Genomic DNA, 15,152 nt, shown 5'->3' with positions numbered 1-15,152 from the left:
TGTATTGATTATTTTTGTACTGGAGAATAACACATATATATAGTGCTATTTGAAAATTTAATTGAGTATGATTATTTTTGTGGTAAAGTATTAAAATTTTGATATAATTATTTTCGTTGTGGAGCCTGAAGAACACATTATAAAGATAGTGCTATTTCAAAATTTATTTGAGTATCATTATTATTTTTATCGTAGAGTATTAAAATTTTAATATAGTTATTTTTATAGTTGAGAATAACACAATCTACATATAATAACAATCAGAATAAATACCACCAAAATTTGTGTTTTTTCAATTTTCAATCATACCTTTTGGATAATTTTCCAATAAAATCTGTAAAAAATAAAAATTTTGTGTTTTACAAAAAGTTCTGATTGTTCATTATAACGGTTTTTTAAGTTGCAACTGTTCATTGTAGAGTTGTGTTTATTCGAATATTCATATCTTTTAAAATATATATATATATATATATATATATATATATATTTTTGTTTGAACTGTTTTCATTTTCTTGCCATGACGGTTTTACAGCTTTCTAAATTTCAATCTCAACGGTTTTTACAGCTTTCTAAATTATTCTCTAGAATTCATTCTTTTAAAAGTAAATAAATTCCTCCAATTCTTGATTTAACAAAGGATTTTTGGAATGATAAAACTATTTACAACTTTTATTTAATTTTAAATATAAAAATTTAAGAGAAATACCCTAAAATAGCACTAAAACAAGTTCGATGGACAACTATAACACACATTCCATAAATTTCCAAAAATAGCACTATTTAATATATTAAAATATTTAAAATTAATTTGTAGAATTTTCTTTTTTAGGTTTGGATTCTCAATTTCACATTTAGGGTATAGTTTTGAGAGATAGGGTTTAGTATTTTGAATTTACAATTTAATTTTGAAATATAGTGCTATTTTTGGAATTTTAGAGATCTTGTGCTAGATTTGGGAAAAAAACTTATTTTGGTGCTATTTTAGGGAATCTCCCAAAATTTAATGAAAATACCTAGAGTTTTTTTTCAAGAGTTAGATGGATTATATAGTGAGTTTTTGGATTTGATTTTTCAATATGGTAATAAAGATGTCTTCTATTTAAAAGCAGTTTATATGAGTTATTAGTATAATCAAGTGCAAACACAACAGTTTGCAATTTTTTGTAGTACATTTTCGTAAAATTTTTGTTTTTATTTGTTTAAAAAAAAAATTAAACGGTTGTATCTGTTCATTTTAGAGTTGTATCTCTTCACTATATTTTTTTTATGTTTTTTGCATCACAACCTTTTGTTCTAATAGGTGTATCTATTTGAATAGTCATGTTTTTTTAACTCTCTTTATATTTGTCTCTTCATCAGTAACTAACAAGTTTGTTGAAACAACTTTTCCATTTTATGTTGAACCTAAATAATTGAATATAAATATCTAATATTCAACGTTATTCTTTAATTTAACTAAAATATTAGAAATGATTATAGCGATAGAGAAATTTAATACAGTTTAATATAGAACTTCCAGTTGCGTCTATTTATCGTAACTTTTTGTCTAAAAATATTTAAATATTTAATAATAATAACAGTCTGAATAAATACGTACAACAGTGGCGACTTTTTTTAGTACTGTTTTGTAATTTTTTTTTTATTTGTTATTTTGTAAACTCAAACAGTTGTATTTGTTCATTGTAGAGTTGTGTCTTTTCACTATATATATATTTTTTTTCATCACAACTTTTCGTTCTAATTGGTGTGTCTATTTAAATAGTCATGTCTTTTGAACTTTCTAAATATTTGTCTCGTCATCAATAAGTAACAAATCATTTTGAAACAAATTTTCTGTTTTATTTTATGTTGAATCTAAATAATTTGAATATTAATATATAATATTCAACGTTATAGCAAGATATAAATTTAATAAAACTTAATATAGAATTTACATTTGCGTCTATTTATTGTAACTTTCGTGAAAAACTATTTTAATATTTAAAATTTATTTTATTTTGTTTTTCGTTGATACAGTTTCACTAATTATTAAATATATTTTTAACTATAATTATTTAATATAAAGTTACATTTACTCATTACAACCCTTAGTTCAGTATTCTCAGTTAAGATCACTTTGTCGTAATGACTTTTTTAATTGTAGCTCTTTACTATAGTTTTTCATAAAATTTCTAATATTTATAATAATTTAAACAACGTTTTTTGCAAAGTTGCGTCTATTCTACATGACATTTTTTGTTATAAGTTTTCGTTTTGATGGTTGTGTTTTAGTAACAGTTTATGTTTAATTTTTATGTATTCAAACTATTCTATTACATTGAAATGATTTCATGATGTATAATTTTAAATTTTAAATTTAATTTGTTTTCTAAAATACTTCCCCCGCGATATTGTGGGGATCTGAGTCTAGTATATATAGTGTTATTTGGAAATTTATTTGAGTGTTAAGGTTATTTTTCAGTTTATAACAAAATAATTCTTATTATTTTTTATGTTTACTACGAAGTAAAATATTATTATATGGAAGACTAAATAATAATAGTAAATTACATAAAATTAATATAAAATTTCCGTACGGAGGATACGCAAAAATTTCAAATTAATGAAGACTGAATCAAATTTCAAATTATTTTCGTAAAACTATACTGTATATACACATTGTTGGAAGACATCACCCTAATGAACTCTTTCATTTTAACCAATCCATCACACCATCTGCATCAATAGCTCTCACCATCCTCTTGTAGTCCTCTAAGCAACACCCCTCCCCAAAGCTTCCTTAAGGATCTTTACTATCTTAGGCACACCCTCCAACCGCCTCTTTTCCTAGAGCTCTCATCAGCACCTGAACACCTTGTACTTGAGGGATTTTCCCGCCTTTATCCGTGAAACGATCCGACCCATTTTTTTTAATAAATAATAAATATAAATATAATATAAATTACAACTAGTGGTCCCATACCCACTAGCCACCTAACCACAAGCACAACCAACAGCGGAAATAACAGATACCAATATCCAAATAATAATCCAATAACTAATAACCAATAATCAAATATAACAATACTCCAATATCAAACAGCAGGAAGCAAGGAACCAGCAACCTAAAAAGTTCTAAAGACCCAACTCTAGCAACCTAGCAATGCCAGACAACATCCAACCGATTCCCTAGAACATCCTCCTCTTCATTGCCTTGATTCCACGATCACACTTTGCCTTTACCTGCATCACAAACACAAATTGCAATGCATGAGTATTTTATAAACACTCAGTAAAGCAATCCTCCCATCTATTGAGCTATACACACAAGCAATAGAGATACCCTAACCATAAAACAACAATCAACAAACAAACTAGGCTCTGCATTGACCGACACAAAGATTGCATCGACCGACACCATCAGGGACCAGCATCGACCGACACAAGGTATGCATCGATCGACACCAGGTTCACTTGCATCGACCGATGCCTCCACTTGCATCGATCGACACATACTCGACATCACGCGGAAACCCTAATCGCATCGACCAACGCCTCCACCTGGCATCGACCGACGCTTCTAGGTCAATCCGCGCCGTCATCGCACTAGCATCGACCGACGCACATAGTGCATCGACCGATGCTCATGCCGAGCATTGTTTTCCCCGAAGCTTCTCGCCGGATCTTCGTTCCTGCAACCACAAGAATCGATCCCAAGCCACAAGAAAGCTTTCTAACGCCTCACATAACATACTAGCAAGCCTAACAACACAGAAACAAACAGATCAGAGTAATCTCCAGCTTAGATAAGCCATGGTCATGCACTTACCTTTGCCAAGACGAATCTGAACCTTAAACAAGCAAAACAACACTCCTAGGAAGCTCCTACAATGATCCCAGCTACAGATCTCTACAGGAACAGCCTCAAATCTCCAGGAAAACTCCAAGAACACCAAGAACACTCTTTCTCTCTTTTCTCTCTCTCAAAAGCGGCCAAAACAACTAATGAGACAAAAGAAACGACTTAAGGGTTTTCCTTTCCCTTTTGCCCAAAACGACTTAAGTCAAAATGCAGGAAAAAGAGTCAGCATCGACCGATGCTCCTCCAGCATCGATCGATGCACATCCCAAACCGGGACTCCGGTTCGCGGATGTTACAATCCGAATCAAATCTGCTGAAATAGATCGCCCCCTCTTTTCCTAACTCATAATCCTTGAAGGCGTCCTTAACATCTTGTTCTTGGAGAGCTTGTGCTGCAACTCAAGAAAGCTCACGTTTGACTGACATGAGCATCACCAATATTTTCTTAGGAGGTTTTTTTTAAGAAAGCATTTACGGTCGGAACTTGTTCGTATTTTTGGGGTTATCATAAGACTAAGAATCTGATAAATAATTATTTTGTTGCTATCATATCATGAATATTGATTTCTAACAAAATAGAAAAATATATATCTTGAATATTGATATCACATACAAATGAAAAAATCAACAAGATTTTGACGAAGAAAAGAGGACACCTAAAAGCATATATTCTCACATTTAAACAGAGAACTTAAAGAAGTAACAAAGCATGTTCTCACAGGATTCAACATCAAAGGCAAAACCCATTGTTACAAGGAACCAAAAGTTTCAACCTTTTAAAACTCAGCTTAGAAATTGCATAATTTAAGAACATGAAAACTGAGACAATATAGACAATATTGACAGTGTGAAGTGTCGTGGCATTAGAGGAGTCGATGACATCAGATGGAGGAGACGCCGTTAAAAGAGAAACAGAGAAGAAGAAAAAGAAAAGAGGAAGATGGCGGCGAAAAAGAGAGTTAGGTCTTTGGATCCTATAGCTCTGATACCATGTAAGGAAAGACTTGTGTATTATTGAGATTGATTTACAATATATATACATATGATCCTTAGGTTTTTCTCCTTAACTATTTACACATATATCTTTTACATTTATATATCTCCTATATAGACGACCAAGAACGGTAGAATTGAAAAAATGTTTTCTTCAAATGCCATTAAGTATTTGAGTCATGGTGAAATCATGAAATTGTTCCCATCACACAAAAATGACAAACACAGCAAGAACAATTCTCATCCAGAAGAAACAATGTTGAAAGTTAGAGCAAAAATACTTAGATTAAGACAGAGAACTAAGAGAAACAGCAAAACCATGTTCTTGAGACCAAACCAAATAGATGGATAGATGTATAAAAGCTCGTTAAAGAGAGAAAACAATGAAAAATAAAGCGCAAAGATAAGAGCACAAATTGACATGCCCGATGCTTTCACCTAACTCCAATGATCTTCCCTATCTTCTTCTTCTTTTCCCTTCTCAGTCATATTCGGAATCTGCTGACTTGATATATCATAGTTTTTATGGTTTTTAACCATGATATAAGTGTGCTTTTTGAGTCTTTAGATTTGTTTTCTAGAATGTTTTAGAGTCTTTACAGGTTTTTTACAACTTTGGCACGGATGGAGCGAAATGGAGCAATTTGGATCGTTTTGGAGCATTTAACCGAAGGAAATCAACTTGCAATCAATTCAGAGTGATGGTGTCGATCGACACCGCTTTAGCATCGGTCGAAACCAAGTCTAACCAACGAGAGAGCCAAGTTTTGGAAGTTTTACAAATTTGCCCGAAGTCTTCCATAATTGCAACACCTGACGTGTTTTAGGACATATATATATATATATATATATATAGTGTTTTAAGGTTTTAGAAACCCTTAAGTTATTTTCTAAGAAGCTTTTTGAGAGAGAAATATTGAGAGCTTTTGGGAGAGAGAGATCTGAACTCCTTTGTAAAGAGAAGAATTTCTAAACTCCTCCTTTACTCTTTTAATTTCTATTGCATATATATTATTCAAAAAGATGTCTTGTTCTTCATTGAATATGTTTGAGTAGTTTGCTTGTTAGGTTCAGAGTTTTTCACAGGGTTTTATGGTTTATTAGATCTGTTTATTTAGTATTCATTATCTTTCTAGATCCTCATCATAGGTTGTTCTTCATATTAATCCTTGACTGGTCATCTAGAATTATTACTCTAGGAAAATAAATTGATATGAGAATATAATTGATTTTCCTGAATAAAACCTTTGATGCGCAAAATTACTTCTTGCAAAGAGATTTGATTTAGTAATTTTGTGAACTTATCTAAATCTGTTCTTAAAGCTGATTTTTAACCTAGAATTTTACAAAGAAACTTGAATTTTCTGGTTTTAAATTTAGATAATATTTGCTGTTAGAACTGATTTATTTTACAACAAAGTTTAGAGTTCTAGATCTGAGTTTTAATTGCTTGAATCCTAATTAAATTATTGATTTGATATTTCATAATTACCTGAGAAATTCCCTAGACCTATTTTAATATTTTTGCATTGCTTTTTTTAATTTAAATCAACTTGTTTAGCGTAATAACAACACTCTATAATTTATTGTGTAGTCTAGAGTCCTTATGGAATTCGACCCCTAAGTACTATAGTGATCTTTTAATTTGAGAGAGTAGCTCCAGGGTTTAAATTTGAGCATATCATGACTCTACAGATTCTGGCTCTTCCAATGGAGGATGGAATGATTTGAGTAGTTCTAAATTGTTAACATCAAGATCCTCTACATGGTTTACAAAGGTGTGAACCCTACAAGGTTGCTTAAACGCTTCACCAAAACCTTGAATTTCAACACGTTGGAGAGTATGTATTCCTTTAGGGATTGAAGTAGAAAACATAAAAAGGTTGATTAGATATATACTTGCGCATCGAAAACACTATTTCACCTGAAGCAGTTACTCCAGCGACGGAAACATGACGACGGAAGAATTCATCATGGGTCCAAGTGTAGGCATATTTCGACCATTTCGCTTTCTCAACATCCTCTAGAACCCACAGACGTAAGTCATTAGTGGGATCAGCGTCGAGATTATCCTCCAAATATTTGTCGAGATCGTCCCCAGCATAACAACAAATCTCATAAATGTCGAGATCATCCTCCCAATAAATCACGGCTAATTTGCCCTTGTAGTTTATTAATCGACAAAACCTTTATACATCAATAAAGGTAAATTTTCAGACCTAACATCAAAGCAAATTATCACATAATCAAATGATAATTCTTTTCTCTCAACTAAGAAATACAAAACCCAATTAATGCATACCCCTTCACTCTTAAAACAAAGTCGTCTTAAGGGACATTTGATCTTTCTCCAGCTCATATATCCATCTCCAAATGTAAGTATTTTACGATGACCAGGACCAGATGGACAAGGCATGGACAATGCCTTGTATTGCTTGTCAATCGGATCAAACCCGAAAAAGCTATACGCCTTTCTGTAAGTATACCGTTTATGTGTGATCGCATACCGTCCTATGATGGGGTTACATATCAGGGGTCTAGCCTGGTATCGATTACCATATGGATATAAAACAAGCCTGAGGCATACCACATGAACAATATCTTAGGTCATAAGAATGATTGATCAGTAGACCTTTTGGAGAGAACGTCACATGAAATTCAGCCGTTTCTACAAGAGTTGACGACGATAACACATATGGATGCTCAAGCTGAGGCAACGAGAAGAAGTTCCACTCACCACAGCCTTCGGGTTTTGCATTTACGTAGACGTTTTCTACAACGGCGAATAAGAGGCGCGGCTTAGCCAAGGACCTACTTAAGAACAACTCTCTAAAAGATGGACTACGAAACATTGATGTCCATCGCTTCGACACGCAACGAAACCTGACGACTGACTTTGAAGGTAATCTCGACAATATCTCGAGGATGAGAATCTCATCGGTCCAAGTGCTTGGTTTCTTTGGTTATGCAAATAAAATGAGACACAATGTAACATCCGCGAACCAAAATCCCGGTTTAGGGATTGCATCGGTCAATGCACTATGTGCATCGGTCGATGCAAGGTTGTTTTCTGCGGACGAGTTTAAGTTAAACTCTGCGTTTTGGGTTAGGGAAAACCCTTAAGTCGTGTTATTGTCTCATTCGGCGAGTTCAGCCGTTTTTGAGAGAAAAGAAGGGAGAAAAAGTGTTCTTGAGTGTTCTTGAGCGTTCTCGGTGATTTCTGGTGTTTGGAGGCATTTCTTGTAGAGATCTGTAGCTGGGGTCGTTGTAGGAGCTTCCTAGGAGCGTGTTCTTGAATGTTTAAGGTTCAGAAACTTCTTGGCAAAGGTAAGTGCAAGACCATGTCTTATCTAAGCTGGAGATTCTCTAATCTGTTTGTTTATGTGTTGTTAGGCTTGTTAGAATGTTGTATGAGGCGTTAGGAAGCTTTCTTGTGGCTTGGGATCGATTCTTGTTTTTGCAAGAACGGAGATCCGGCGAGAAGCTTCGGGGAAAAACGATGCTCGGCATGTGCGTTGGTCGATGCAGTATGTGCGTCAGTCGATGCAGTGAGAGGACGGCGCGGCTTGACCTAGGAGCATCGGTCAATGCCATGTGGAGGCGTCGGTCGATGCAACTAGGGTTTCCGCGTATTGTCGAGCATGCGTTGATTGATGCAAGTGGAAGCATCGGTCGATGCAAGTGAACCTTGTGTCGACCGATGCATACCTTGTGTCGGTCGATGCTTGTCCCTTTTGGTGTCGGTCGATGCAAGCCTTGTGTCGGTCGATGCAGAGCCTGGTTTGTTTGTTGATTGTTGCTTGATGGTTAGAGTATCTCTATTGATTGTGTGTATAGCCCAGTAGATGGGAGGATTGCCTTACTGAGTGTTTATAAAATACTCATGTATTGCAATTTGTGTTTGTGATGCAGGTAAAGGCAAAGTGTGATCGTGGAATCAAGGCGATGAAGAGGAGGATGTTCTAGGGACTCGATTGGATGTTGTCTGGCATTGCTAGATTGCTAGAGTTGGGTCTTTAGAACTTGCTAGGTTGTTGGTTCCTTGTTTCCTGCTGTTTGATATTGGAGTATTGTTATATTTGATTATTGGTTATTAGTTATTGGATTATTGTTTGGATATTGGTATATGTTATTTCCGCTGTTGGTTGTGCTTGTGGTTAGGTGGTTTGTGGCTATGGGACCACTAGTTGTAGTTTCTTATTATTATTTAATTATTTATTATTTAAAAAAAAAAAAGGGTCGTGTCGTTTCAGTTTGGTATCATAGCCCTTACGGTTCTAGGTTTGGGTTCACTAGGCTTTGTGCTGTAGATAGTTTGTGAAATTTCATGCTTTGATAGATTATGTGAGTTAGTCAATTGTCTGTGGCATGGAGTCCTAGAACATCCTCTTCGAGCCTACTGTGTGATTCCATGGTGAGTTTATGTTTCTGTGATATGTATAATTGTGTGCTTAGCCTTCTGTTCATGGTAGTGCAAATGGTTAGAGGTGGTGCTGTTGCTGGTCGTGGTCATGGACACGGACGTGGTCATGGACGCGGACGTGGTCGTGGTAGGGGCAGAGCCCCAGTGGTTAGTGAGACCGAGGACCAGAGTGTGACAGAGGGTGTTGGCGAGTCGCAGGGTGTCTAGGGGGATTCCGTGAGTGTGGCTGGAGGGGGCGGTGTTGATGCTCCAGTAGCCGGTGATGTTAGGGCCCCAGGTGCGGGTGTCCCAGTGGTGGGAGTCCCGGGTGCCGACCTTGCGGGTTTGCTGGCACAGTTGTTAGAGCGGTTGCTGCTAGTGGCACTGGCTCAAGCTCAGGTAGTGCCACCAGTGGTGGCGGAGGACCGGCAGCTAGTGGCTGCGGATGTGGGGTCCATTCTCGTTATATCAGCATGTTGACAGAGATGGGTCGTATTCGTACCGAGCGGTTTTCAGGAGGTACTGATCCTACCGCTGCGGAGGCGTGGAGGACTAGTGTGGAACGTAACTTCCATACTCTGAGATGTCCTGAGGAATTTTGGGTGGACATTGGGGTCCACCATTTGACTGGTGATGCTCAGTTGTGGTGGACTTCTGTGGCAGCCATGAGAGTGCAGAGGGAGATGTCTTGGGCTGACTTCGTCTTGGAGTTCAACCGCAAGTATTTCCCTAGAGAGGCACTGGATAGGTTGGAGGTGCAGTTCCTTCAGCTAGCTCAGGGGACTCGGTCAGTGCGGGAGCTTGACTTGGAGTTCAATCGACTTCTCAGGTATTGTGGTCGAGATATGGAGTCTGAGGAGGCTCAGATCAGGAGGTTTTTGAGGGCCTTACGTGACGATTTGAGGGTTCACTGTAGAGGGCGGAGTTATGCTATGCGTGCAGAGCTGGTTGAGATTGCAGCAGGGATTGAGGAGGATATCTCAGTGGCGGCTAGCCCAGCAGTCCAACCTAGCAAGGCTCAGCATCAGGGAGGTTCTAGCAGGGGCGGCAAGCCTGCACAGGGAACCAAAAGGAGATGGGAGGCTACGCAGAGGCCGGGTGGTCCGAGTTGCTTGGGGTGTGGAGGCAAGGATCACAAGGTTTCTAGCTGTCCCAAGAGGAGTGCTCCGACGGTAGCAGATCGTGTGTGCTATAATTGCAGGGAGCCAGGGCACATCAAGCCCTATTGTCCCAAGTTGCAGTCGGTAGCAGTGGAAGCGTTGCAGCAGGTGCAGCCGGGAGGGCAGCATGTGGCATGGATTGAGCAGGCGCCATGGGTTTACACGACTGTAGAGACTGGTGGAGCTAGTGTCGGGGCGATCACATGTATAATTTCTGGTACCTAATCTTCGTGAATTCTTAGTAAGTTCAGATTTTATGTTATCCTGTGATAAAGTGTTAGGTTCGCAACACATGAGGTTTGTGTAGGGACCTTGTTGGTGGGAGGGTTTAAGTCCCATGTTATGTTTGATTCTGGAGCTTCACATGGCTTCATTACTCCGGAGTGTGCAGAGAGCGCGGGAATCGGAGGTGATTCCTGGGAGCGTACAGGAGTTGTCAGAGTTGCGGGAGGCAAGTTCCAGAGGAATTGATATTCATATCGCAGGGGAGTCGTGGCCTGCGGATTTGCTTATCAGCCTAGTGGAGCTGTATGACGTTATCTTGGGGATGGACTGGTTGCATCAGCATATGGTTCATTTGGATTGTCATCAGGGTAGAGTGGAGTTTGAGCACTCAGGAGGGAAGTTGGTTTATCAGGGGATTAGACCGACTTCGTGGAGTCTCGTGATCTCGGCCATTCAAACTGGGAAGATGATCGAGAAGGGCCGTGAGGCTTATTTGGTTACTATATCTATGCTAGAGTTAGTGGGGAAGTCTACGGTGAGCGGTATTCCGGTTGTGGAGGAGTTTGAGGATGTGTTCCAGTCATTGCAGGGATTACCACCACCTCCGTCTGATCCTTTTACGATTGAACTGGAACCAGGGACGACACCGATATCCAAGGCTCCTTACAGGATGGCTCCAGCAGAGATGACAGAGCTGAAGAAGCAGCTAGAGGATTTGTTGAGTAAGGGATTCATCTGTCCTAGTGTATCATTGTGGGGAGCAACGGTGCTGTTTGTCAAGAAGAAGGATGGGAGTTTCCGGTTGTGTATTGATTAACGGGGGTTGAACCGGGTCACGGTGAAAAACAAGTACCCTCTTCCCAAGAGTGATGAGTTGTTGGATCAGTTGAGGGGTGCTACTTGGTTCTCCAAGGTAGATCTGGCGTCGGGTTATCATCAGATACCGATAGATGAGGCACATGTGAGGAAGACTGCATTCAGGACGAGGTATGGGCATTATGAGTTTGTGGGGATGCCTTTCGGGTTGACTAACGCACTAGCTGTGTTTATGAGATTGATGAACAACGTGTTTCAGGAGTTTCTGGACGTGTCTGTCATCATTTTCATCGACGACATCCTGGTTTATTCTAAGAGTCCTGAAGAGCATGCAGTGCATTTGAGGGCAGTTCTCGAGAAGCTACGGGAGCAGAAGTTGTTCGCTAAGCTGAGCAAGTGTAGTTTCTGGCAGCGTGAGATGGGCTTTCTGGGTCATATTGTGTCTGCAGATCGGGTTTCTGTAGATCCGGAGAAGATTCAGGCTATCAGGGATTGGCCTAAACCGCAGAATGCCACGGAGATCAGGATTTTTCTCGGGTTGGCAGGGTATTACAGGAGATTCGTGCAGGGGTTTGCGAGCAGAGCATGTCCTATGACTAAGTTGACGGGGAAGGATGTACCTTTTGTCTGGTCACAGGAGTGCGAGGAGGGCTTTGCAAGCTTGAAGGAGATGTTGACTACTGCTCCGGTGTTGGCTTTTCCTGAGCAGGGAGCCCTATGTGGTGTATACAGATGCATCCAGAGTTGGTTTGGGTTGTGTGTTGATGTCGCATGGGAAGGTGATTGCCTATGCTTCGCGGCAGTTGCGGAAGCATGAGGACAACTATCCTACTCATGACCTGGAGATGGGTGTTGTAGTTTTTGTCCTGAAGATTTGAAGATCTTATCTTTATGGTGCAAAGGTACAAGTGTTTACAGATCATAAGAGCCTGAAGTATATATTCACTCAGCCCGAGCTGAACTTGAGGCAGAGGCGGTGGATGGAGCTCGAACTCGTAGCAGGGGCGAACAAGAGTTCTGGGAATAAACTCGAGCAAGCACTCGATCGAGTGTAGATCGAGTGCAGGGTCGAGCTGGACAAAAACGTAAAACAGAGCAATGCATACAAAACAGAGCAAGACAAAAATAAATCAAACAACGATCAAATAACAAGATTTAGACTAAGAAATCAATAGACAAGGAAGGTCTTAGGGATGGATTCATGGGCTGAACTTAGATTGTGGTTATCTAACTTGATCAACAAACCTAAATCAACATGAGCTAATCTCTAGACATTAATCTCTAAGAACATGTTAATCCACTCTCATGGCAAAAACAATCAAGCTCATATATTTCTAGACTTGTTCTCACAAAGTAAAGAATCTATACAAGCAAGCATTAAGCAATATGTCAAGAATCAAACAAGACTTCTAATCTCTTAGCAAGCCTAATGATAATCTCTAGATCTAGCCTTATCTATGCACCTTAGACATTGGTGTGATGCTAAGAAGCTTGAGATCAAACCCTACCCTCTCAGTTATAGGATCAGCATTAAGAACATCTAGCCTAGAAGAGATCTACAACAATCAAGCTTGACCAAATCAAATAACCACAACATCCATCCAGCCTAAACCATCCCTAAGAGCTAAGGAAACTACTCACAATCACACATGATGAACAGCAAAGTCATAAACCCAGAAAAACACGAAACTTGCATGATTAGAAAGATAAAACAGAGATCTACAATATTGGAGAAGGAATCAAACTCGAATTCTTGATACTTTGAAAGTTATGAAACAAACAAGTATGAAGAATCTTGTGTTTTTTCCTTCAAAAGAGGTACAAGATCTAAGAAAATAAAAGTGCAAAAAGCATAAATTCCCAAAAAGGGTAAAATACTAGGTTTGAGAATATCTAAAATGCTGCCCCCTGGTGGTTCCAGCGTACAAGGTCCTTAAATAGGAAAAAGGAGGAGAAGCCCTAAAAATGCTAAAAGACAAAATAGCCAGGCGGCTCGGCCAACTCGACCCGGTGCTCGGTCGAGTGACCGGTCGAGTTGGGTTTTCTTGTGCTCCTTCCACTCGGTCGAGTATCTCTCAGCACACGGTCGAGTGTCTGGTCGAGTGGGCAGTCGAGTGGGACTCCGGACCTTGGTTCTCCAGCCTTAACTCCTTTGCTTTCTCCTCATGATTGCTTCACTTCTCCTCAGCATTGCTTCCATGCTCCTTAGGCTCCAAAATCACCTGTTTATGCAAGAAAAGATGCAAATGCAATGCAACTACACTCTAATGCAAGAACAATCCTAAAACTATGCAATAATGGTCAAAAAGGATAGCAAAGGATGCAAAAGATGTGAATATATTAAGGAAAAACATGGTAAAATATATGAACATCAACACCCCCAAACTTAGTCTTTGCTTGCCCTCAAGCAAATAAACAAGACATAAGAAGGTAGGTGAGGGTTGAAAGTGGGATCTCAGTTCCTAAAGCTTGCAAATAAACCAGCTAGAATCAATGTCCAAGTTAATAGTACTATGATGCAAGTTGAATGAGTTGTACTTAAAGATTTTAGACAAACCTATCACAACCTTTACTGATTTGAGCCTTAGATGTCCACATGCATTCAAATCAACCATTTCATTTAACATTTTAACATTAATTTAATCAAGAACATGGATCAATCTTATGCATTGCTTTAAACTCATTTGGCTTGGAAATAAAGGTTTAGAGACAATGATGGTCTCTGTTTAGAGTGGGGCTTATCAATATCAAGGTTCTCTCATAAAAAATGGATTGAGCTTTAGAAGAATGCTAAAGGTAAGAACACTTAGACACATACAAGAACAAAACATTTTCTACCCAAAAGTAACCCAAGTGTTCTACTCTTTATCTTCTTCTCTTCTCAAATACCCTTTTCTCTTTTGTTTTCAAGCCTTATGAGAGGTTTCTTATTTGAATCAACTAGTGGAATGGGGCTTTCTTTCTTATTGGTATGGTTCCCTTTGCTTCTTATTTCTTAAGACATAAAAGCATTTTGCTATAATCCTCTTTTCTTTCTTTCTTTTCTTTGACTAGAACCATTTTTTCACAAATCTTATACTTCCCATTCTTTCACTAGAACTTTACTTAAACACATTCCCTCCTAAAGACTTTAACCTGTTCTTTCTTTTCTTTCTTTTTTTTTTTTTTCTTCTTTTCTTTTTCACAACAGCCAAGTCCCAAACCCAACAATAAAACCATCTAGTCCTATCTAGTTTAAAAATTGCAAACTAGAACTACACAAGGTAATATTCTTGTCAGTTCAAACCTAACACTTTCTACCAAGCTCAATCCCAAAATTGGCCTTACACACTCAAGAATAAACATGGCTTGAAAGAAGGGTTGGTTAAGGGTATTGGAAACTGATTTTAATGATTCAATCAGCTACTTGTATCAACAAGAGTGGTAAAAAAGAGAAAGATGATCCAAATATGTATATGGTATCCATGAGTTTAAAGCAATGCACAAACTGATAATTACAAGTCAATATTAGGTTCTTATAAATAGGAAATGGCATCAAATCACAACATGCTTCAATTTAGACCAAATGCAATGCAGGAATTCAAGACTTGGTTCAATCTTATGCTTCTAACTACTCAAGTAGCATCAAAGTACTATTAACTTGGGCATTGATCCTAGTATAGTGAATTAAACAAGCTAACAAGGCAAAACTCATCATAGATCCCTAATGCAAATA

General features: G+C 38.3%; 1 pseudogene; it reads right to left on the bottom strand.

Annotated features, from left to right (window-relative positions):
• Positions 6,516–15,152, bottom strand: part of LOC109130898 — an 11,125-nt pseudogene continuing 2,488 nt past the window's right edge.

Source organism: Camelina sativa, chromosome 19 (assembly GCF_000633955.1).
Source record: "Camelina sativa cultivar DH55 chromosome 19, Cs, whole genome shotgun sequence".
Lineage (NCBI taxonomy): Eukaryota > Viridiplantae > Streptophyta > Magnoliopsida > Brassicales > Brassicaceae > Camelina > Camelina sativa.
Note: the sequence above shows the minus strand (reverse complement) of the source record. Positions and strands in the feature narration are given on the sequence as shown.